This window comes from Neomonachus schauinslandi, chromosome 3 (genome assembly GCF_002201575.2).
Source record: "Neomonachus schauinslandi chromosome 3, ASM220157v2, whole genome shotgun sequence".
NCBI classification, from domain to species: Eukaryota; Metazoa; Chordata; class Mammalia; order Carnivora; family Phocidae; genus Neomonachus; species Neomonachus schauinslandi.
The window spans coordinates 115,819,901-115,843,592 of NC_058405.1; the positions used below are offsets into that span (position 1 = coordinate 115,819,901).

General features: G+C 40.5%; 1 protein-coding gene across 3 annotated transcripts in view; it reads right to left on the reverse strand.

Annotated features, from left to right (window-relative positions):
• Window positions 1-23,692, reverse strand: part of CACNB4 (calcium voltage-gated channel auxiliary subunit beta 4) — a 236,575-nt gene that overhangs the window by 109,125 nt on the left and 103,758 nt on the right. The window lies entirely within an intron of this gene.

Genomic DNA, 23,692 nt, shown 5'->3' on the forward strand with positions numbered 1-23,692 from the left:
TGGTTACATGACACTATGAATGTACTACATGCCACTGAATTGTTCACCTTAAAATGGTAAATTTTATGGTATGTGAATTTCACCTCAATTTTAAAAAATTGTTTCTAAACCTAATGCCCCATTTTCACTCTCTCTCCTTCTCCAACCCTCTTCCCCTATAATCAATCTCCTGATGACTGAAGTGTTATAGGCTGGAGTTGGCCAGAGCAAACTCTCCAGAGTTGGCACCCAGCACAGGGTATGACATTTTTCAATTTCCCTTAAGGGTGCTGAGAGTTTAGAGGAGCTGGCAGAACTAGGGAGGTCAGCGAGCACAGGTTCCAGTTTGCTCCTTCAAATGGTGGAATCTGATAGTTTAAGAGAATGCGATGTGTATCACAAAACAGGACAACAAGATGAAGTCCATGCGTGGGAAGAAAGCTAAGGTCCCATTGCAGGAACACGTGCAGCAGGCTTCAGTAAAAGCAGCTCAAGAGATGCTTGCGGACTGCAGTTTGGCTTCTGCTGTGGCTGAGCCTCTGATTCTTCCTATGAGAAAAAACTAATGAGGAAGCTGGAGTGCTGTGCCCAAGGAAGCTGATTAACCTCCATCCTCCAGTCTTCGAGAAGGAGGCATTCTGAGAGACCTCATCTGGTAAACAAAGCAGCACAACATTACTTAGGCTCACTGGGAACTGAAAAGGGACTTTCTAGAGCTTGGAAAATAGCATTGCACACTAGGAAGGCCCAGAGACTCTGGCTACATATGTGGATACTGCCATGGACTAACTGTGTGGCGACCAGAAGTTATTAACTCTCTCTGTGCCTCAGTTTCTTCATCTGTAAAATAGGGATGATAACACCTATCTCACCTGCTCTTGGGAGAACTAAATGCCAAATGTCGTGTGACATATTCAGAAAGTGCAGAGCGATATTCAAATTGTTTGATGACTGGTATGATATCAAGAACAACTAATCAGAATAAGTGCTGAAACAAGCAATCCAATCAGAATGGACACCAGCTATGCCCCATCTGTGTGCTATGCAAATAACATATGGATCAGCCCTCAAATAACCCATGGTTCATAGTAAGCCGTCAGTGGAAAGTGACCATTCTTTGGAAGAGGCAGCTAGAAATAGGATTCTGGGGGTCACTGTTTCTGAAAACACAGACCACTCTTACAGCTCTAAGTATAACACAGACGAGGGCAAGCGCAAGTTGGAAAAGATCTTTGAAGGTCCCCTTTGCCTGGGAGCCTCCTCTTTCTCCTGTCCCCTTACCACACCCCACTTCTATAGACAGGTGATCTCCAGGGAGGGTGGCAAAATGGATCCTGTTTCCCAGACACTTAAAAAGAAAGCGCAAAGGAAGTGTAAATATGCATGAGGGATATTTAAAACTGACTAATCATTTGCTCCGAAAAAAAAAGGACCTCCAAAGCAGCTAGCCCAGGACTTAAAGGCTGCCCCCAAAGGAGATAGGAGTGTGCACCAGAATGCAAATACAGGCCCTGATGTCTTCATTGAAAAAAGGATTGCTACGGGGAGGGGGGGTGTCAGCTGCGCTAACAGCATGTTTAGTGATGTAGTTGATTCACATTCTGGCATTGCTCTCAAAAACATTTGAAACATTTATGGTTCCTAGGAATAGAGGGTAAATTTCAGGGAATTGTGTGAGAAGGATGAAAAACGGCTTCTGGCTTTGCTCAGCATTTTGCAAGCACAGTCTTCAAGTGTGCAGACCCGGCTGAACGCATCCATGGACGAGTGAGTGCATGGCTCGTGGAGAAGAGAGGACAGGGTATGTTTGGAGAAGAAACTGCATATTACACGGGGTACTGGAATGCAATTTTTGCCCTAAACTTAAGAAAATTAAGAGACACCTCAGCTGAGATGAAAGATTCTGCCCTGACAGAGAAAATGGGCATTAAGAGGCTCAGTCATCGTCACTAGGAACTCAAATAGGGAAGAGATGCAGCAGAGTGAGACTACGATGTTCCCAGGACTCCTCCAGGTGCAAAGGAAGCTCCCCCTTGTGAGGCTCCACCTCCCTGCTGCCTACAGATTAGTCCGGATGCTTGGGTCCCAAGGCCATGGCCAATCACTAGCAGGTCTCCCTCCTTATTGGTCTGCCAGTGCTTTGCTTATTCTTTCTCCCATTGTTCTGTTTCTTCATTTGATCTGCCATGCCTCCCCCCTCCAAAACACCCATCAAGCCACCCTAACACCTCACTTACCTGTTTCAGAAAGATGCTCTGAGTCAGACACTTGGATTTGAATCCTGGCTCTACTGTTTACCATGACCTTGGACAAATCATTTAACATTTTCTGTGCCTAGAAAATGAATGGTAAAAGTACCTGCATCATAAGGTAGTTGTGAAAATTAATGGAAGGAATCCATGTAGTACACTTAGAACAATTCTGGCCCACAGCACATGGTAACTATTATTATGGTTATAGTGGTCTGGCTTAAATAGTATTACTTTTATGAAATTACACAGATGGGTCCCGTGCCTTTCTACAATTCCCAATTCCTTTTGTGCCTGGGTTTAGACTCTGTACCAAACCTCCTAAACCTGATTTCAGTCATCCTAAGCTGTCTTCCAATTAATAATAATAATATCTAAATTCATTAAACTGCTCTGCGTCAAGGAACTTTATTTAGCTCTTTACGTATGTTCTCTAAATTGATTTTATCACCACAAAGGCCATGTAAGGATATTATTATCCTCGGCATACTGATAAGGAGAAAGACTCAGGGAGGTAAACAATTTGTCCAAATCCCAACAGTTTATAAATGGCAAGCATTGTGATGAATCCAATTCTTTTTTGCAAAAATAAAACACAACCCATTATTTTATGGTCCCCCCTGGTTGTTTCATATGCATGAATCTGATCCTCTTGACTTAACTAAGCATTTTCATAATGGGCACATCTACTATTTCTATTCCTCTTACAAGAAGTACCACCATAGTACAGTGTCAGACATGCCACAGGTACTACCTGTTTGTTTAAATGCTCAGAAAAAAAGCACATCTGTAAACAGTTCTTTGGTTACACTTTGATTTATTTACTGGTCCTGCCATTCTCTTACAACATACACAAAGATAAACTCAAATGGATGAAAGACCTCAATGTGAGGCAGGAATCCATCAAAATCCTAGAGGAGAATATAGGCAGTAACTTCTTCAACATCGGCCATAGCAACTTCTTTCAAGACACGTCTCCAAAGGCAAGGGAAACAAAAGCGAAAATGAACTTTTGGGACTTCATCAAGATAAAAAGCTTCTGCACAGCAAAGGAAATAGTCAACAAAACAAAGACGCAACCCACGGAATGGGAGAAGATATTTGCAAATGACACTACAGATAAAGGGCTGGTATCCAAGATCTATAAAGAACTTCTCAAACTCAACACCCAAAAAACAAATAATCAAGTCAAAAAATGGGCAGAAGACATGAACAGACACTTCTCCAAAGAAGACATACAAATGGCTAACAGACACATGAAAAAATGTTCATCATCATTAGCCATCACGGAAATTCAGACCAAAACCACATTGAGATACCACCTTACACCAGTTAGAATGGCAAAAATTGACAAGGCAAGAAACAACAAGTGTTGGAGAGGTTGTGGAGAAAGGGGAACCCTCTTACACTGTGGGTGGGAATGCAAGTTTGTACAGCCACTTTGGAAAACAGTGTGGAGGTTCCTCAAAAAGTTAAAAATAGAGCTACCCTATGACCCAGCAATTGCACTACTGGGCATTTACCCCAAAGATACAGATGTAGTGAAAAGAAGGGCCATATGCACCCCAATGTTCATAGCAGCAATGTCCGCAATAGCCAAACTGTGGAAAGAGCCGAGATGCCCTTCAACAGACGAATGGATAAAGAAGATGTGGTCCATATATACAATGGAATATTACTCAGCCATCAGAAAGGATGAATACTGAAATTTTGCATCAACATGGACGGAACTGGAGGAGTTTATGCTAAGTGAAATAAGTCAAGTAGAGAAAGTCAATTATATGGTTTCACTTATTTGTGGAACATAAGAAATAGTATGGAGGACATTAGGAGAAGGAAGGGAAAAAGGAAGGGGGGGAATCAGAGAGGAAGACGAACGATGAGAGACTATGGACTCTGGGAAACAAACTGAGGTTTTAGAGGGGAGGAGCGTGGCGGGATGGGTTAGCCCGGTGATGGGTATTAAGGAGGGCACGTACTGCATGGAGCATGGGGTGTCATATGCAAACAATGAATCATGGAACAATACATCAAAAACTAATGATGTTCTGTATGGTGACTAACATAACATAATAAAATAAATAAATAAATAAATAAAAATAATATTTACTGGTCCTGCACAAAGGGCACCAAGAGATAGGTCTAAGATTAATTTACAAAGCTGATGTCTTCATTTTGCACAGTAAGAACTTAAGGAAGTCTGTTGCCCAGATGACCCCTGTCTTTACATGAATGAGCCTGAGGATCCAAGGACACATCCTGCTGAAGGGATCTACCATTGTTCTACCTAAATCAGGATGGCCCAAAGTAATAAGTCCCAGGGTAGCAATGACCAACAGCTGCTACCCTAGTCCCTAGAGTTCTTTCCAATGTCACACAAAAAATAAGGTTATGAACTAATAAAGTAATTTTATTTAGGCAGAATTATTTCCATGGACCTTTTCATAATCAACTCATAAAAAAAGAACTGGGATGATTTGTTTAATACTCTCATCTATAAAGAAATACCTGAAGAGTAGGTTTTATAGGAAAATGCTTAAAATTTTCCTTGCCAAGTGCAGGAAAAACTAAAATATCTGTTCTGTTTCAAATTATTATACCTTTCTGTTGGATTTCCTGTAAATTTTTTTTTTACAAATTAACATAAGAAGGTCCATTTATGCGGGGCTCACTCTACTGACCTCATCTGTGAAGTCATAGAAATTTTGAATATGACCATCACCGACATAATGGCTCTGATAATGACAGAGTTGCTAAATTATGATCTAAGCTTGGAAATAAAAGGAAGTTGCAAGGATCTTATATTCAAGACAATGTCCCTGAACTGTCCCTGCAAATGAGAACAAGTAAGAAGAAATGAAGAGAATATATGATGTTAAGACAGGATTCTTTCTTTTTTTTTTTTTTTTAAGATTTTATTTATTTATTTGACAGAGAGAGACACATTGAGAGAGGGAACAGAAGCAGGGGGAGTGGGAGAGGGAGAAGCAGGCTTCCCGCAGAGCAGGGAGCCCGACGCGGGGCTCGATCCCAGGACCCTGGGACCATGACCTGAGCCGAAGGCAGACGCTCAACGACTAAGCCACCCAGGCGCCCCAAGACAGGATTATTTCTACACAGAATGCCTTTCAGCATTTTCTGTGACAAGTCAGCAGCTCTTTAAATGAGCCCCTCACTATTTCAGAGCTGCACCTGGTTTAATTGATGACTCTCGTCATTTCCTCACGGGTTGGTGCAATCCGGTCCCATTTTACTAGACACTGAGAACATCAATGTCATGGAGGCTTTGAGCTATAGCACCTATTCACTGATTCGGTATCAATTTCTCTCTTACCCTTGGCGTAGTTGGGGTTGAAATAAGGGAGGCACAAAAGAATGAAGGGAGTTGGTCCTTGCCCTCCAGCACTTTATATATGTAGAGATAAGCAACGGACACATGGAATAGTGAACTTGCTATATGAGGTGACAGGTGGTCAATGCCCAGGTGAGTGGGGATAGATGCTGCTATGTGAATTCAGAAGATTCAGAAATGCTGGGAACAGCCTCATGAAGTAGAGTAAGAGTTGGACCTCATACAGTACGAAAGTTGTAAGGGGGGGTGGTGGGCAGAGAAGAGCTCTCCAGAAGGAGGGGATGGTGTCCACAATTCTTGTACTTGGGATTAAGCACTGTCTATTCATGTAACTCTGAGGGAATCACACTGACTAGAGCAGGGTTACATGGAAATGGCTGAGATATGACCATACAGGTCAGTGGAGTAGGATTCTATAATACCTTGATTCTTCAGTATATCTTTAGTATATCTCAAATGATTAAAAATGGCTTACATTTTAAAGTGGTCAAGAAACTGTTAAGTTCCATATACACACACAAACTTGTCACCAATGTTCATAGCAACATTATTCATAACTGCCAGAAAGTGAGAACAACCCAAATTTCCAACAGATATACATTAAATGTGTTATATATATACAACAGAATATTATGTGGCAATAAAAAGAAATGAAATGCTGATATATGCTATATAAATCTGAAAACACTATGTTAAGCGAAAGAAGCCAGTCACAAAAGGCCACATATTGAATGACTGATTCCACAGGTACAAAATATCCAGAACAGGCCAATCCATAGAGATAGCTCAGGGCTGGGAAAGTTGGTGGGAAGTGGGAATGACTGCTAATGTGTGCGTGATTTCTCTCTGGCGTGATTAAAATATTCTGAAATTGACTGTGGTGATGGTTGCCCAATTCTGCAAATATACATAAAACCACTGAATTGTACATTTTAAATGGGTGAATTGTATGGTATGTAAATTATAGCTCGATAAGCTGTTATTTATCTTTTTAATTTAAATTTTACTTAGTTAACATACAGTGCAATATTGGTTTCTGGAGTAGAGTTCAGTGATTCATCACTTACGTACAACACCCAGTGCTCATCGCAACAAGTGCCCTCTTTAATATCCATGACCCATCTAGTGCATCCTCCCCTCCACCTCCCTCCATCAACCTTCAGTTTGTTCTCCATCGTTAAGAGTCTCTTACTCTTCCCCCCCATATGTTTATCTGTTTTCCTTCTTAAATTCCACAGATGAGAGAGATCGTATGGTATCTTTCTCTGAATGCCTTATTTCACCTAGCATAATACACTCTAGCTCCATCCGTGTCATTGCAAATGGCAAGATTTCATTCTTTTTGATGGCTGAGTAATATTCCTGTGAGTGTGTGTGTGTGTGTGTGCACACACATCTGCTTTATCCATTCATCTGTCGATGGGCACTTGGGCTCTTTCCATAGTTTGGCTATTGTTGATAGTGCTGCTATAAACATCAGGCTGCCTGTGCCCCTTTGGATCTGTATTTTTGTATCCTTTGGGTAAATACCTAACAGTGCAATTGCTGGATCATAGGGAATAAAGCTGTTATTTAAAAGCAAACTATTAAGAGAGATGAACTCTAGGGAAGAGGATGTAGGGAGTCTAGGGTGGGCGGGGGGCTTAGTGTCACCAGTGAGCCCTGTTGGAAATATCAGGAAAGAAGACTGCGTTTCCCTTATCACACTCCAGCTCTTTTAAATATAAAGGCCTTTTAATTTCCTAAGTCTGCTAGCCTCCATTTTAAAATTTACTTTGATTTTTCAAAGAAGAAATAATAGTATGGCTGGTCATGGATATACATAACTACTATAACTGTAACTATATATATATACATATACATATATATCTACATATATCTCTTGGGAATCCCTGACAAATATATCACATTGAATCATTTCTGACCACTCCCTGGGTCCATCTTGATTTCTGGAGGAGTTAAGGTTATCAAATTTCAATTCATTCCAGCAACAATTTACTGAGCACCTGTCTAGGGACACGCACGCACGGTATGCAAAGCTATGCAAGGGTAGGAAGATGAGTAAGAAAGACATTCCTACTTCAAAGTGCTTGCCACTCCAGAAGACAGTAGGACAAGTAAATGGGGACCTAAATGAAAAGGGACACTGTGAGTGCTCTGTACTGTCACCAAACTGCTGAAAGACCTACATGGAAATCATCTTGCGAGGGTATAGCAACAATGCAAAGCCTAAGCCCCATCCCAGACTAACTGAAGCAAAGTCTCTGAGAAGAAGGCCCTGGAAACATATTTTTCTAATGTAAACTCCATTCCAGCCCACAAAATCCACCCAATTTAAGACTGAGAATGTTTCCAGCAAAAAAGGCTGACATAAATAACCTGAACAACATTTCCTCCACTGAATTCTGCAGCATGCTAGTTCTTCAAGTAGTTACTAGGTATTCCTTGCGGGGAGGGGATGGGTTCTGAGGTCAAATAAGTTTGCGATATCTTTGGGCTAAACAAAATTTAATTGGTTTATTTATTACAAAATGCTAAGAGACTTTAGTGGCCTATTGTATGCTGGGAATCTTTGAGAAAAGGACATACAATGTGGTTATTACCAAACTTATTTGTCTAGGGGATCATTTTTGTCACATATATCAACAGGCATATCAAATTAATGGTTAGAGATTCATTTACCAAAATTAAGAGATAGAGATACTCTGGAAAAATAATATGACCTTCTACTCCTTAATAGAAAAAGAAACATATAAGACAATAATATATTTTTTTAAGATTTTATTTATTTATTTGAGACAGAGAGAATGAGAGACAGCATGAGAGGGAGGAGGGTCAGAGGGAGAAGCAGACTCCCCGCCGAGCAGGGAGCCCGATGCGGGACTCGATCCCGGGACTCCAGGATCATGACCCGAGCCGAAGGCAGTCGCTTAACCAACTGAGCTACCCAGGCGCCCCAACAATAATATTTTTTTAATAGTTTTTTTTTTTTCTGGTTAGGATCTAAGCAATAACCCAAATGCCCTTTTTTGTAATCTAGTTGTCACTTGGAATAAGACTCATTTACTGAGAAAAAGGATGATTAAAAATCAATTTGAAGATTCTTTGCTGCAGAGTTCCACAAGATGGAGAGCACGTTTCCTCTATGGTTTTCAGATATGCATGGTAAGGTACAGAAAGATGGGTATGGGGGCCAGAATGCATAGAGCTAGAACATAATTATTCTATAGCCAGTTCCTGGTCACTGTGGGTCCTGGCTGTCTAGAACAAAACCATTTCATAACCTTGGGATGAAGCCAGCGGTTTTCTCAGCCAGGAATCAAGATCAACAACTGAAGGACTGAAAACTTCAGAACCTGGACCCTGCTTCTAACCGGAGCTCCCTTGGGTCAGTTCCAAAGGCATCAGAAGAAATGGCCTAGTTTGCCAACCTCAGTGGCACCATCATCCTGTCAGCCACCCAAGCCAGAAGTGGAGGGGCTCCTTCCAGACTCCCTTCCCTTCCTAAGCTAATTAGTCATGAAACCTGCTGCACTGATGACTTAAATATTTCTCAGTTTACCTCCTCCTCTCTATTCCCACTGCTACTGCCCCAGTTGAGGCCTACACCACCTCACACCTGCACTATTTCAACAGCTTTCTAATTGGACTCCCTGCCTGAATTCTCCCTCCTCAAATCCATCTTCCACTCTGACCTATGTATGTCTGATCACACCTTTCCAGTTTAAAAATCTTTCAACAGCTCCTAATTACCTACTGCAAATAATTTTCCCCATACTATGCTCTGCAAAACACTAATATTATGTGTGGTCCACAAAAAAAAAAAAAAAAAAAAAAAAAAAAAGAGAGAGAGAGAGAAAGAGAGCTCTTTGAAACTGAAAAGTAGGTACAATGAGGAGGAATACCTATCAGTATCTGACCTGTCCTCAGCATAGCAGAAGGGTCCAAACATTCCTTGGAGACTCAGGACCCAGCGGAAGTTCCAATCAGTAAATCAAGAAATGCTTCCAGAGTCTATAAGTATCCTTGGGTAGAGGATCTTGGATGTCATGTAACATAATGCTTATGGGATAATGGGCACTTTTTACGCTTCTCAGAAATGGTCATAGTTTATAGCCAGAGCCTACTGAGTATCCTCAAGTTTTCTCCAGGAAGTCATTCTAGAGCTTTGAAACTATCCATTTTTCATTAAGTATGCAGAAGTGAGGTTTTATGCTCACAGCATCTTTGCAATCCCTAAATTAGGAACTGAAAACTCAAAACCTCTAAGAATCAGATAGATCACAACTGAGAGAATTCTGGCTGAGTTTCCAGAACAAGGTATCTAATGTGTGCCCTCCCCCTCAACGTCTTCAAGATATCTTCTTACTAAACTAGTCACTGAGTTAGACAAATCTTCAGTATTTGAGTTGGCTGCTGGCTGGCATTTGAAAGCCAGCTTCTCTATGTAAATGCACTCAAATGAAAAATCTAACAACTAGATGCACATCTTACAGCCAGAATATATTTTAGTTAAAAGGGATATGAATCAAAAACGTAGATTCACAGAATCTACGTTATGCATTTCCTTGTCCTTTTTCTACCTTATTTATATTCTTCTTTATTTTTCCTTCTCTTAAAATTTTTTTGGATAATTTATACAAAGTTTGGAATGTAGCATGAACAACCTTCTTTTAGTTACCTTTATATCAGTGTATATTTCAAAACCAGGGCAAAACAATACATACTTATCAACATACTATTCAATCCTAATAAAATCCTTAGAGTTGTATCTTGCATTGTTCTTTATATTAAGCTTTGATCCAAGGAGTTTCTCTCTCTCTCTCCCTCTCTCACAGCTAATGAAAGCATCTATAACAACAAATGGTAACAGTGTACTGCAATTATAAGACCCACCTCGTCCTTCTTGCAAGACTGCACTCCATGCTAATAATAATTTAGAATTAGAGCTATAAAAATAATATAAGAAACCAGTCTCTAAAAATAACATATGTTATTTTATAAGCAGGTAGATTTTGAAAATGAAAACATTCAAGTAGTGTTCATATAATATGTATGCTAGCTTGGCTTTAATCTAGTTCCTTACATACACGTAGAGACTTACTCAGTACTTCTCTATTGAGTGTGTACATCCACATACCAAGTACACAGTCTTCCAGGAGTAAACATCTGAACCTTAGGACCTTATTTCGATAAACCTCAACCAAGACTCACAGCAATCATCATTTTATCCCCTGTCACCAGAACTGGCTTTCTGCTGAGACCCTGGCACGGTTCTGAAGCATAAGGACCAGCTCTCACCCCAAGAACAGCTTGGCTCTGACCCTGCAGACCATGCTAGAGGAGGGGAGAAAATCTACTTCCCAGAGTCCTCCTTACCTTAAAAATCATGGTTTTCAGAGAAGTGAGGCATCTGCCACATATAGGTATGTAACCACCACTATAGTGACCTGTCCCAGAGAGGGCATGAAACAAAAGGCCAAGATGAGCATCACCCAATGAGAAAGTCTTCCACTCTGGGCACTGGAAGAATATGGTTTACCCACCTCCCAGTGATGACTCATGGGTCCCATCCTTAGTCCACTGGTCAAGAATTAGTGCTTTTTCTAAACTCAGGACTCCAGCACATGGTCAGCATTTGAATCTACTCCCCTCTACGCTTCCTGACAATTAGAAGCAAGAACCTTTATTATATCCTTCCTAATCTTAAGTCCAGCTCCCAGAATCCCACTAGTTACATTTGTTTTCCCAAAAGAGACTCCCAAAATTTCTAATTGAAGTATATCACACACATAAAGAAACTTGCACATATCCTATGTGCACAGTTCAATGGATTCTTACAAATTTTACGCACTGTATAACCAGCAAGCAGTCAACACTGACTTTTTAATAGAAATAACCAAGGTCTGCTTAGCTTCACTAAAAATGGCGAGGCCTGACCTCCAAGCTAATATTTTCCAAGGGCTTCCTCTACCTTACAAAACAAGTTCTGCTTCCAACACTGTCAAGGAAACACTCCTCTTGACTTTCCTGCCCCCACTTAGTCCATGTATCTTTTAATAAGGAGGCTGTTGTCAGAACTGTAAAATCTCATGACATTAATCCTTACTCCCACCAATCTTCCCACCGTCTCTGTGGTAGGAATCACAATACGGCTTGAGGAGAAATCCTAAGAATTATTTCAGTCTGGTCATGACAGTGGAGCACAGCTGACCCACAGCTGACCGCTCTTCTGTATCTGCTTAGTATCAGCAGAGACCTTCGTATATCTGAAGGCAATCATGGAAGCCCACAGAGCTTAGCTTCTCAAGCTTTCTCCACAACACTAACATTTAAACCTTTTATTTTATCCCATTTCGAGACCTTGTTGAAGTACTCCAAATCTTAATAATAATTTTAAAAAACAGTACAGGGGCACCTGGGTAGCTCAGTCGGTTGAGCGTCCAACTCTTGATTCTGGCTCAGGTCACGATTTTGGGAACGTGGGATCAAGCCCTGCATGAGGCTCTGCACTCAGCACAGAGTCTGCTTCTCCCTCTCCCTTTGCTCCTCTCCCCACTCTCGCTCTCTCTCTCAAATAAATAAATAAATAAATAAATAAACAAACAAACAAACAAACAAACAAACAGTACAGGAATTAAAATCCAGGTCACCATTTGTACTGGAACTAGAGTCATATGAAAGCCAACACACACCTCCAATGGAAAATGACCAACAGCATCTCCTTCAGAGCTTCACTAACAGCTTCAGAAGTGTGGTTTAGGAATGCCTTCAAACTGCATGATTTCATCTACTGACACCGATATAAGTCAGACAGGGCTCATCAGTGATGTGGATGAAATCAACATCCATTTAACCTCTCCGGATCAACACCCAGCCCACCCCCACTCTGCTTTCACAGTGTGTTGTTGCTGACCTATAAGCTCTGCTCTTTGGCTTCTGGTTGTGTTTGGCCAATCAGAACCCTAGCATAGATCAGAGTAAGGGAAGAGAATGAGATTGGAGTATACATCCCCTGGCTTCCTCCCTGTGGGATGCCCATAGGCTGAGGATATCCCTCCCCAAGGAAGACTGCATCCATCTCAAGGTAGCCTTCTTGACAGAACTCAGCCCTCCCAGGTTCCCACAACCATGCTTTTGCCCTTTCCTGGTTCTGTTGGGCCTAAAGGTGCTAACAGCTCTGCAGTTACCAGCCCTGGGAGTACTGTGGTATCCCTTGTGGCTTCCTTCTACCCTACCTACACCTCTTCTATTTATTAAACCTCTCAAGTTATCCTAATTTGAGGATGCTGTTTTTTTGTAGGGATTCTGACTGATTCTGAAGGAACCCCACTCATAACTTAGAGTTCCTTTGATCTTTTACAAATATTGCTATCCCTTTTACTTTTAAAAATATCACTACTAAGTCATGCAAACGTTTCCCTGAATTGGAAGCTCATGGAGATGAACTGAAAATGAGAGAAACAATAAAAATGGAACTTTGGTACTCTTGGCTAAGGCCAAATGTAGCATCCGTGTGCAACTGCCATCAAGACCTGCATACGAATAATGAGAATTCTAACATTTCCCTAAAACACAAAACCTCTTTCAGACGTTCTCTAGCACTGAGCTTTTATGTTCGTCTAAATTTTGTGGATGTGTTGTCATTTCAATCCATCAAAATGGGGACTTTGAACCATAACAGAAAACAATATCAAACAAGAAAGCCTGAAAGAAATTGGGACTCAAATCTGGATTCCAAGTAGATAAAGGTCTCACCATTGGGGTCAGAGAGCAATCTGTTCTCTGTTTTGGAAATTCTCCCAACTCCCAAATGCTTTGTAAGCTGTCAAGCAAGCACCATGCAAATAATACAACTCTACCAGCCTTTGTTATTCTAATTTTTTAGATTATTAACCCTTGCATTTGGCATCGTGAAAAGAAGAGTGCTCTGGTGAGAGACTTAAGGAAGGTTCCAGGTCCAGCTCCACCATAAATTGTCTGGGTCATTCTGCACAAGTTGCCTAAACTTTTTGGGCCTCAGTTTTTCCATTTGTAAAATAAAGAGGGATGAACTTCACAAGTTTTTGTGAGTTTTCAAGAACCCAATTCTTACAACAGACAGTAGACAAATTCTTCTTATGAAACCTGGAGGCCATACATAGCCTAGAGCTGCTTCCCACAACCAAGAACACTTCTTCGAAGTCTTATGTTTCATTTTGAGCTAACTGCCTTTAGTCTCAATCAAAAAAGAGTGTTTATTTTAATATAAAAATATCTTACAATACATACCAATCCATATATATATATCTTAAAATGTGCTAATCATTTAACTCAGCAATTCCAGAAGGCTGTTCTGGAGAAATGCTCCATGTGTACACAAATATTCCTCTATAAGAATGTTAACTGTAGCATTTAGCTACAGGATTGAAAAACAGGAAATATTTTAAATCTACCAGTGGGCTAAATTCGTTATGGCAAATCCACACTATACAGTCAGTATGTCACTCAGTTTGTGAAAAAAGAATAAATTGATATGGAAAAACATCCATGGTACATTTTTTTCTGAGGAAAAAAAGTCACAGGACAATATTTATTATGTTCTTATTCATGCTTTTTGAAATTACAAATATGATATGTGCATTTGTAAGTATGTTTTTCTAAATACCCATGTTGGTCAATGTATAGGAAAAAAGACTGAATGGATACCCACTGAATTGTTAAAAACACCTACCTGTGGAGAGAGGAATAGGTTGGGAGGTTGTTAAGGAAAACCAATTTTTCATCCTATATAGTTTTGTATTATTTACACATTTTCTCCTAAAACCTCATTTCACTGAATTTAAGATACCAATTATTTTATTTTATTTTATTTTATTTAAAGATTTTATTTATTTGACAGCAAGAGAGGGAACACAAGCAGGGGAAGTGGGAGAGGGAGAAGCAGGCTTCCCGCCGAGCAGGGAGTCTGATGCAGGGCTTAATCGCAGGACCCTGGGATCATGACCTGAGTCGAAGGCAGATGCTTAACCGACTGAGCCACCCAGGTGCCCCTAAGATACCAATGATTTTAAAAATCAACATTAGATTATGTACCACTAGGGGAAAAAAACTGCCAATAGAGCTATGAATTTTAAGATGTAGCCCCATTTTAGGGCACCTGGGTGGCTCAGTCAGTTAAGTGTCTGCCTTCAGCTCAGGTCATGATCCCAGGGTCCTGGGATCGAGCCCCACATCGGGCTCCCTGCCCCACGGGAAGCCTGCTTCTCCCTCTCCCTCTGCCTGTCGCTCCCCCTGCTTGTGCTCTCTCTCTGTCAAAATAAATAAAATCTTTAAAAAAAAAAAAAGATGTAGCCCCATTTTAGATATATCAAAATGTTGGGGGTGGAAGGCAGGGAATGTGAGCTTTAGGATTAATAAAATACAATATAAGACTTGAAAAATTGTTACAATATTAAAAAAAATAACATTGGCACTCTAGGAAGATGCACATCTAGGAAGAGGTTTTATATACCAAATTGTTTGTATATAAAATTAATAATTTTATTAATTATTAATTAATTAAACATGACCATCAAAGTGGTCTTTTTTTTTTAAATCAAATATCTACCTAGGTCTTTTTTATCTGTTTGGTTTTATTCCTTACTCTACTCTTCAGTAGCCTAGCACTTCACAAAAGTGCAGCATGACAACTAAGCATGTTCTGTGTTTCCCTACCTTATCAACTTTATCTTATTTCCATTCCTATATTCTAAGCATTAACAATATGATTAAACATGAGATGATATAGGGGCTCCTAAGGGGCTCAGTCAGTTAAGCTTCCAAATCTGGATTTCGGATCAGGTCATGATCTCAGGGTCGTTAGATTGAGCCCTGTATCTGGCTCTGTGCCCAGCAGGGAGTCTGCTTGTCCCTCTTCATTTTCTTCTCCTCCATCACCCCCTCCTCTTTCTCGTTCTCTCTCTCTCTCTCTAATAAATAAATAAAATCTTTTTTAAAAAGTGAGATGATTTGAAAATCTGATAAATTCTTAATTCTGTCCCTTAGATCAATAGAGCCATTGAGTCAAATAAGTCCAAGACATTAATCTCTGGGACATCAATTAAAATTAAATGATATTAAGCTATAAATAATGACTCTTTGGAAACAAACCGGGGAACTAATTTGTTGACCAAATATTTTAGCATGATATTCACCACATTTTTCTGCCTTCATGATAGATACTTGCTTCCAACTCTTACTTCATTCAAACACTCTTTAAGGGAATATTTGAGAGGTTGGACTGAGGTAAAGATTGCCCCTTTTCTTCTATCCTCTGGCCTTTCATTTTATCATAGAAGAAAATTAAACAGATCAGGCACAGTGACTCCTTTTAAAAGTAATGAATGACTTTTTAAAAAATAATTAATGTCTCCTACAATTTATTATATTCCTGGGGTTTTCTAATTGATTGATTATTGCTTTTAGTACACCCCAAAGGATAATAATGATGAGCTGAAGAAAATTTTCTAAAGCAAGAAAACACCAAACAATAAACATTCTTGATGATTAACCAACGTAACAATCATAAAATAATTATTTAAACTTTTTTCTTGTCAACAGTCTCCTGGTGATAGCTAAGACAACTTGGCCAAGACGGAAAGATACAAACCATTTAAAGCAGAAATACCACTCCTCACTTATCAATAAGAGTTAGGAGAAGCTTACTTCTCAGAAAGCATTTGCTTTTGATTTTTTTTCTTAGAGATGAGACTCAAGTGTTTCCATCTCAAATCACTGTGGGCTGGAAGTGCAATGTGGGTATTGGCAAGCAAATGAGCAACAGACAAAGCATCCTTTTGGCTTTAGAGTTAAAAGTATTAAATAAAACATCCCCCCTTTTCAAAAATCTAGTCCTCTCAAAGATGTGCACCATATACACTTTCCTCCTTCAAAGATTCTGAAAAGGCCAAACATTCAGACTCAGGGACCAAATACAGAGACCTTACTCAGTATGCACAACACACCATGGTAATTGATCATTTCAAAAAGCAAATGGCATATGGTGGTATTTGTATCCAAACTGAAGAAATTGCTTATCAACAAACAGAACAGAATTTTAGATGTAGAAAAACCTTAGAAATCATCTAACCAAGTGTTTTCATTTTATAGGAAGGAAAATTGAGAATCGGAGGGATCAAATGACTTGACCAAGGTCACTACTAATAAGAGGCAAACACCAAGACTTCCAACTCCTAGTGCTCTTTCAATTAGATTCTACTGCCTCTTTCTCTGAAACAAAATACAACAAACTAATCAGAAGGCCTTAGGACATCAGTACATTCTTCCACTTGACAGCCACTATAATATTTTTTTTAACATTTTTTTTTTTAAGATTTTATTTATTTGACAGAGAGAGACACAGCGGGAGAGGGAACACAAGCAGGGGGAGTGAGAGTGGGAGAAGCAGGCTTCCCGCTGAGCAGGGAGCCCGATGCGGGGCTCGATCCCAGGACCCGGGATCATGACCTGAGCCCAAAGCAGACGCTTAATGACTGAACCACCCAGGCGCCCCCCACTATAATATTTTTAGAAAGCACTGTCAAACCATGCAAATGCTCTGAAAATAAATTAAAGGATTAGATGGAAATACCAAACCTGCAGAGAAAGAAGCATGCCAAAAGCATAAATATATTCATGATATGTATAATAATAATAGCAGAAAACACATGTTGTTTTTTTTTTGTTTTTTTTTTTTAAAGATATTATTTATTTATTCATGAGAGACAGAGAGAGAGAGAGAGGCAGAGGGAGAAGCAGGCTCCCAAGGAGCAGGGAGCCCGATGCGGGACTCGATCCCAGGACGCTGGGATCATGACCTGAGCCGAAGGCAGACGCTTAACCATCTGAGCCACCCAGGCGCCCAGAAAACACATGTTTTAAGGGCTTTACACATACTACCTTATTTAATCTTCAAAACCACCCAAGATGCAGGTTTCATTACTATTAACACTTTAGTAATGTGGAAACTGAGGCACAGCAAGTCTAAGGAATGTACCCAAAGCCACAAACTGGGAAGTGGGGAGCTGGGACGTCATCCCTAGAAATCTTGCGTGGAGTCTCTGCTTTTAATCCCAGCATTATTACACTACATTATTGTTTTGTAATACAAAGTACAAAAAGTAATTTTAAAAAAAGATTGAGAAACAATTTTAACTACAACCCTTCTACTCACCAAACTTCTCAACAAATCTGCTAATAGAGAAATAACACTGAAGGTCAGTGTTATATTACGCTCAAGCTAAAAAGAGAAGAAAGATTAAAGAGTAATAGGATTAAAATGGCAAAATAAGAGAACTAAGTTATTCACAAACTACACAATCAAGCTCTTGAGCAATTGACAGTTGCCAATATTCATGTTAGGATGTATCCCTTCCATCAGTTCCCCTGAACAAAAGGGCTGAAAGCAAATTCAAAACATCCTGTTTCAAGTTTAAGACTTTTCACTATTTCTTTTTTTTTAAGATTTTTTTTTATTTTTAAGTAATCTCTATACCCAATGTGGGGCCCAAACCCACAATCCCGAGATCAAGAGTCGCATGCTCCACCAGCTGAGCCAGCCAGGTGCCCCTCACTATTTCTTGAATGATGCAAAAGAAAAAAAAAATGTATATATATATAGGATGTAGGAAGTACTGACACAGTGGCACCATTTAAGATGAGAGAAAAATATTTATTGCTAGAACTATACATTTATGTTATAAAAGAATACATAAATGTAGAGTGAGACCAAGTACTGATCTATTTCGATCTTGCAAACTATCATGTGAGCCATCTGAGCCACCTTCCCTTTGGCATACCCAGAAGTACTGTAAAAATGGCTGCACAGTTTTATCTTAGATTCACACGCTCAGAATCTTAAAAAGTTCAAAGCCCAGGGCATAAAAATCTACAACTCCCAATCTGCTTGCCATGATTTTCTATGAACTGCAAACTCCCTCGAGTTTACACACTAAGCAGTGCCCTCTGGGGCCCTGTCTCAAGTAAGATCACATGCCAGGGTCCTTAGCAGAGTGGCGGGTTAGAGCTATTTCTGTTTTTGAAGTCAACGAGGCCTGATGGAGGCACAGTAAAAAGGCAAGTAAATCAGCCTGATTTAGATCAGCTGCAGAGTCTACATCTACAGAACTTTCTTGGTATAATGTTTAACTCAGCTTCATGGATATCTGAGCTCATGACGTGATGATCACTGTCAAGGACTAGTGGGGGAGGGAAGAGAGAAAAGAGAAAATGAGAACAGTCCAGTTCTGTCTTCTTGTGCTCTTCAGGTGGCTCAGTTTCCCCAGGTAAGGGATATTAAAAGGAGATGGTGAACAGAATAATGAGAGAAACACCCACATAGAAATAAGGTCCGCACTGAACTCGGATAGAAACGGAAGGGCTAAGGCAAGGATGCCTGCCCACCTTTTCCCTAAAATAACCCTAATTATTGCTGACCTTCCTACAGAATATCTTGTACCACAGAAAAATGTAGTGTTCACTAAGCACATATGGAGTCACAGGACTATATTCTAAAATCCTGACTGACTCATCATAATCTAATAGGAAGAAGAACACCAGCAGGAAAGAAGATGCAGAAGCCCCAGAGAAAAGGTGGGGAACTGATCCTAACACATCCCTCTGTCACTTGAAAATGGAAATGACAAAGAAAGTAGCCAGAATGATGACCTTGGAGAGGCAAATTCATGGATTCTGATCAGATTTAAGGGCTTTCTCTCTTTAGCTCAATGACAATTACATCTAGAAATCATTTCAATATACATTTTAGAAAACCATCATTGCTAAGAATTGATTGATTGAACAGAAATTTCTGTTCATCATTTACTTAGACTCTGAGCAAATACCAGAATCACTCTCCGGCCAGTGATGCCAACAAACAGACCTTGGATTCTTTAACAGAACAGGTCTCATTCTCTAGAAATAGACCAAAAAGACTTTCTGACCCCGGAAGGTCCTCTGATCTCCCAAACCATAAAGACCTCCAGTCTTCCCGTTTCCAAAAGGAATCTAATCCTTAATATGCCTACCGTGGTTTCCCAAATGTCCCTAAACACACAAAGCCTTCTGTTTGAAGTTGATCCTCCTTCCTAGCAAGCACAAGGACGTAACTTCATATTTAAAATAACTTTATCGTATCTCTGACAGCAGCAATTCTTTATTCTCTTATGGCTGTGTGCCTTTCAACCCTCTCGGGTATCTTCCTTTATGTCAAAAGCAGTTAATTTTCCTCCTCCAAAAGCTGTATGGCAGAAATCTCCCACTTAGCATTAACCATCAATTAGCAAAGCATGGAGCATATCTATATACGAATGTACCGGGGTGTACAGTGGGTGTACAACTATGGGTACACAGACATGTAGGCAAACGTACACAGTTGTGCAACTTATAGAAAATGAATAGTTTAAATAATTAGCATATAGTTATACTTTTAATAATGTATAGATACATATAAATTTAAAGGTGTGCTTTTATATGCACACACAGATATTACATACACATTACAGTTTGTAAATTCACCTTCACTTTAACTTTTACACCTATACGATTTCTAACAGTATTAGTAAATACATTAGGCTCCTTTCTATGAGTGGAAACATTTCCAAGGATACATTTTCCTCTCTAGTAAATGCCCTGAGTTATGATCTGATTATCTTTTTCGCTGAGAAAGTCTCAGGTCTCTCCCTCGAAGCACTTTAGAATGTAAGCATTTAAAGATGGAAGCAACTGTGTCAGAGAAATCAACTATTAATTCTATGTGCAAATAGCCCTGACTTCACTTTACAAAATACTCTAAAAGTCTATATTTCATTTAAAGTGCTCAAAATTCCAGAAGGCCCACGTAGAAGATTTAAATTGTGCAAAGCACCTTTTGCACAGGCCAGTCTAGTTCTAGTGTGCTGAATCTTTTATCAGCTGAGAACACCATTTCACAGCAAAGGATGCAATATACAGTGGCAGGTTTAGAATGACATATTCATATAGATGTGCACTGAGAGTCTGAAAAGATACAAATCAATATGTTAGCAGTGATTATCTCGTGGTGGATTTTTAGGTAACTTCTTCTACTTATCTGCTTCTTCCATTTATCCCCGTAAAAACATCACTGCTATTGTTTGTGTAATAAACCTGCTGAATGAAAAAAGAAATCTACTCGTGATTTCACAAATGTGAACATATACAATGAATTCGTTTATAAAACAAGGAGCAGATCTATCAAAATCTATTGTAAATCAGATAAAAAACACATAGTGTGTCCGGGAGGCTCCGTCAGTGACAAGCATCTTGGCCACCTGGACCTCTATTAAGACCAAGCGCAGGTAGTGAAGGTGGGATAAGGCAGCCTTCACACGGAAGACAACGTAGTACGAGTCTGTGCGCACGATCTCTTGTAACTGGCCTGGTCCGGGTATGTACTCGTTCAGGAGCACACATTCCATGATCCACATCAAGGTAACAAAAGGAGTAACATGATGTTCTGCGTGAAATCTCTCATTCCTATGCAGAGCTTTGCTGTGGGGCACTGAATCATCTTTTGCACTTCCTTATATTCTGAATGATGCAAACAATCAACTATTCTCCTAGAAACCAGAGCAGAAACGAATGGACTTGTCCCAAAAGGCTCCACAGAACTCAAGAATCTAAAATGCCCAGACTCAGGTGTGTTCCCACATGGTCCTTGTCCCTCTCTCTTTATACATACAGTGCATGAAATGCCCAAGTTACAAGTGAAAAGCTAGGCTATTAGAAGGATAATATCTATCCCTGGACCAGAATCTCAAGAAAAACCTTGCATAACAGGACCCAAATCTCTCTCTTACTGTGGGGATGTGAGGTGCTAACAGTGTATAATGATGCTTTATCCTTACTCAGACTAAAATTTCATCAGTCCCTGGGCAAGATGATCTTATTACAGACTTACCGTGTGAACACACTGAATACAATCACTTATCCCATGTTAAACTCCCACACACCCCACAAAGACATTTGCAACAGCACAGAGTGGTAGGACACAGGCGGACGGCACCCCGACCCCCCCGAGAAAGTGCCGTACTCAGCTTTTAGTGCCTGTATATTCTTGGACTGCAGCTGGTCATCTGAGAAAAGCCTCTTCACACCTATCCAGCAGCCCTGCTCCGAGAGCTCTGCTCCAGTCTGGGCGAACCCCCACACTTACAGCCATAAATGCATTAGCACTGAGAAAGACTGCTGAGGATGTGGCACTCCAGGTGTGGCTTTATCTGTCACTTCACCGGGTCAGCTATTTAGGCCTAGTCTTCTCCATTGGCTTGAAGCTTTGGTCACACCATCGTGGGTAACACATCACATTATTCTTCCTTATAAAAACAAATAAACTCAAATGAGCATCCTGAGCCAGTTCATCCCTCCAAACACCTCTGCCTTCCCCTCTGATTTCAGTGACACGCTTTCAATCCCAGCCCACTGAAAGCCTCCCGTACTTCTAAGTGAGGACCGGCCAGATGCCGCTCTTCGTTTCTTGGGTTTCCCACCTTCCTCGCCTCCGCAGATCCCCGAGGATCTCAGGCTGCTGGCCACCACTGAGTCACCAGGAGCACAGCACTGCAGTACCTAGCACTACCCGCCATCAACTACCACCAGTCAAAGCACTGCACTCTGCACCTCCCACCCCACAGTGAAACTCGGCCGTCCTGGGAGCCTGGACCAAAAGGAGGGGGGAAAAATGTTTTCGTACTTATAATGGCTTCCCTCCGAACCAGTGCATCTGAAATTTACACAGTTCTAGAGAACAAGGTGCTGGGTACATTAGTTCCTAGCCGACTCTGCTCATTCCAGCCGGTTTCTAAAATAACTGGTGATTCCGAAAGAACTCCCGTCCACGGAAGTGCAATGCAGCGCCCGAGTTAAGATAGATGGTCGCAAATAAAAGTTACAATTCAATAAGGCCTCACACATTTCACAACTGAGTGTGGACAGAAGGGGTATGAGAAACGATCAGGCCTCCTGAAGGACCCCGCTGGGGAAGCTGGCTTACTGAACTCCTATGGTTCTTCCACCCCACTCGCAAGTGTGGACTTCCTCTATTTCAGCCACCAACATTTCAAACTATAGCCCCTTGCGATCAGCTGGCAGTGGGGATAATTTACGAGCACACTGGGCACCATGCAGAGAGACTTTGCAGAAACAGAGTTAGAGTCAGAGCTAACACCGAGACAAGGAGGAAAAATGGAATGCCTGATCAGAACAGAGGATTTCTATCTTTCATAGAGAGCACAGTTTGATACATCCGTCTGCATTGACATACATGTACCATGGGGCTCTGTTGTTGTTGTTGTTGTTATAGTCTGTTTATTTGGTGGTTTAGCCAAGGAATCTTATATAACACATTCCTGTTTCAAATGTAGCAGCATGTATGGCATTTCACTCATATAAAATTCAGACTCCCCACAGCAGGTCCCATCAGCCACCCCAAATCATTTTACCTTGCAACATTTCAATATGATTGATGAAAAATCAAGAACTACCACTAGCACAGAGTGAAAGCAAGACTCAGTCATCAGCTTTACCCTATATCCGCAAGCTAACATTCTGGTGGTATGATTTTAGGGCTTTCGGAAAACCATTTTCATCCTGATCTTAATAGATGACATGAGCCTGACCTACGGAAGGAAAGGCGTCCAGTTTTCTAAGCCAAAACACACGTGAGCCTACTTCAGTCTTCCAGGGTAGAGTGGAGGAGCGCTAGCCTCTGCCTCTGCACTGGGCTGTTAGATGACCACAACCTTTGCAGCTCATTTCCTTAACAAAGAAGCAGTGGATCTGCACCACTTGTTTGGTCAGAAAGCACATAATACAGCTACAGCTGAGCAACTTCCATTCATGCTAGCTCACTAAACAATGTGTATTATATAATGAATGAGCCTTTCCTCTGAACCCTTCTATTGGAAAACATAGGCACTTTCTGCATAGTTTAAGCGGATCTACAAGGAGCAGTTACCCCTTGTGAGATCAAACGTGGACTGAGTAATGTATAAATCACAAACAGCTTACACTCTTAGATGCCTTGGCTACCACCCTAGTTTCTTTTTTGCTTGACAAGAAATTATATAATAAAACA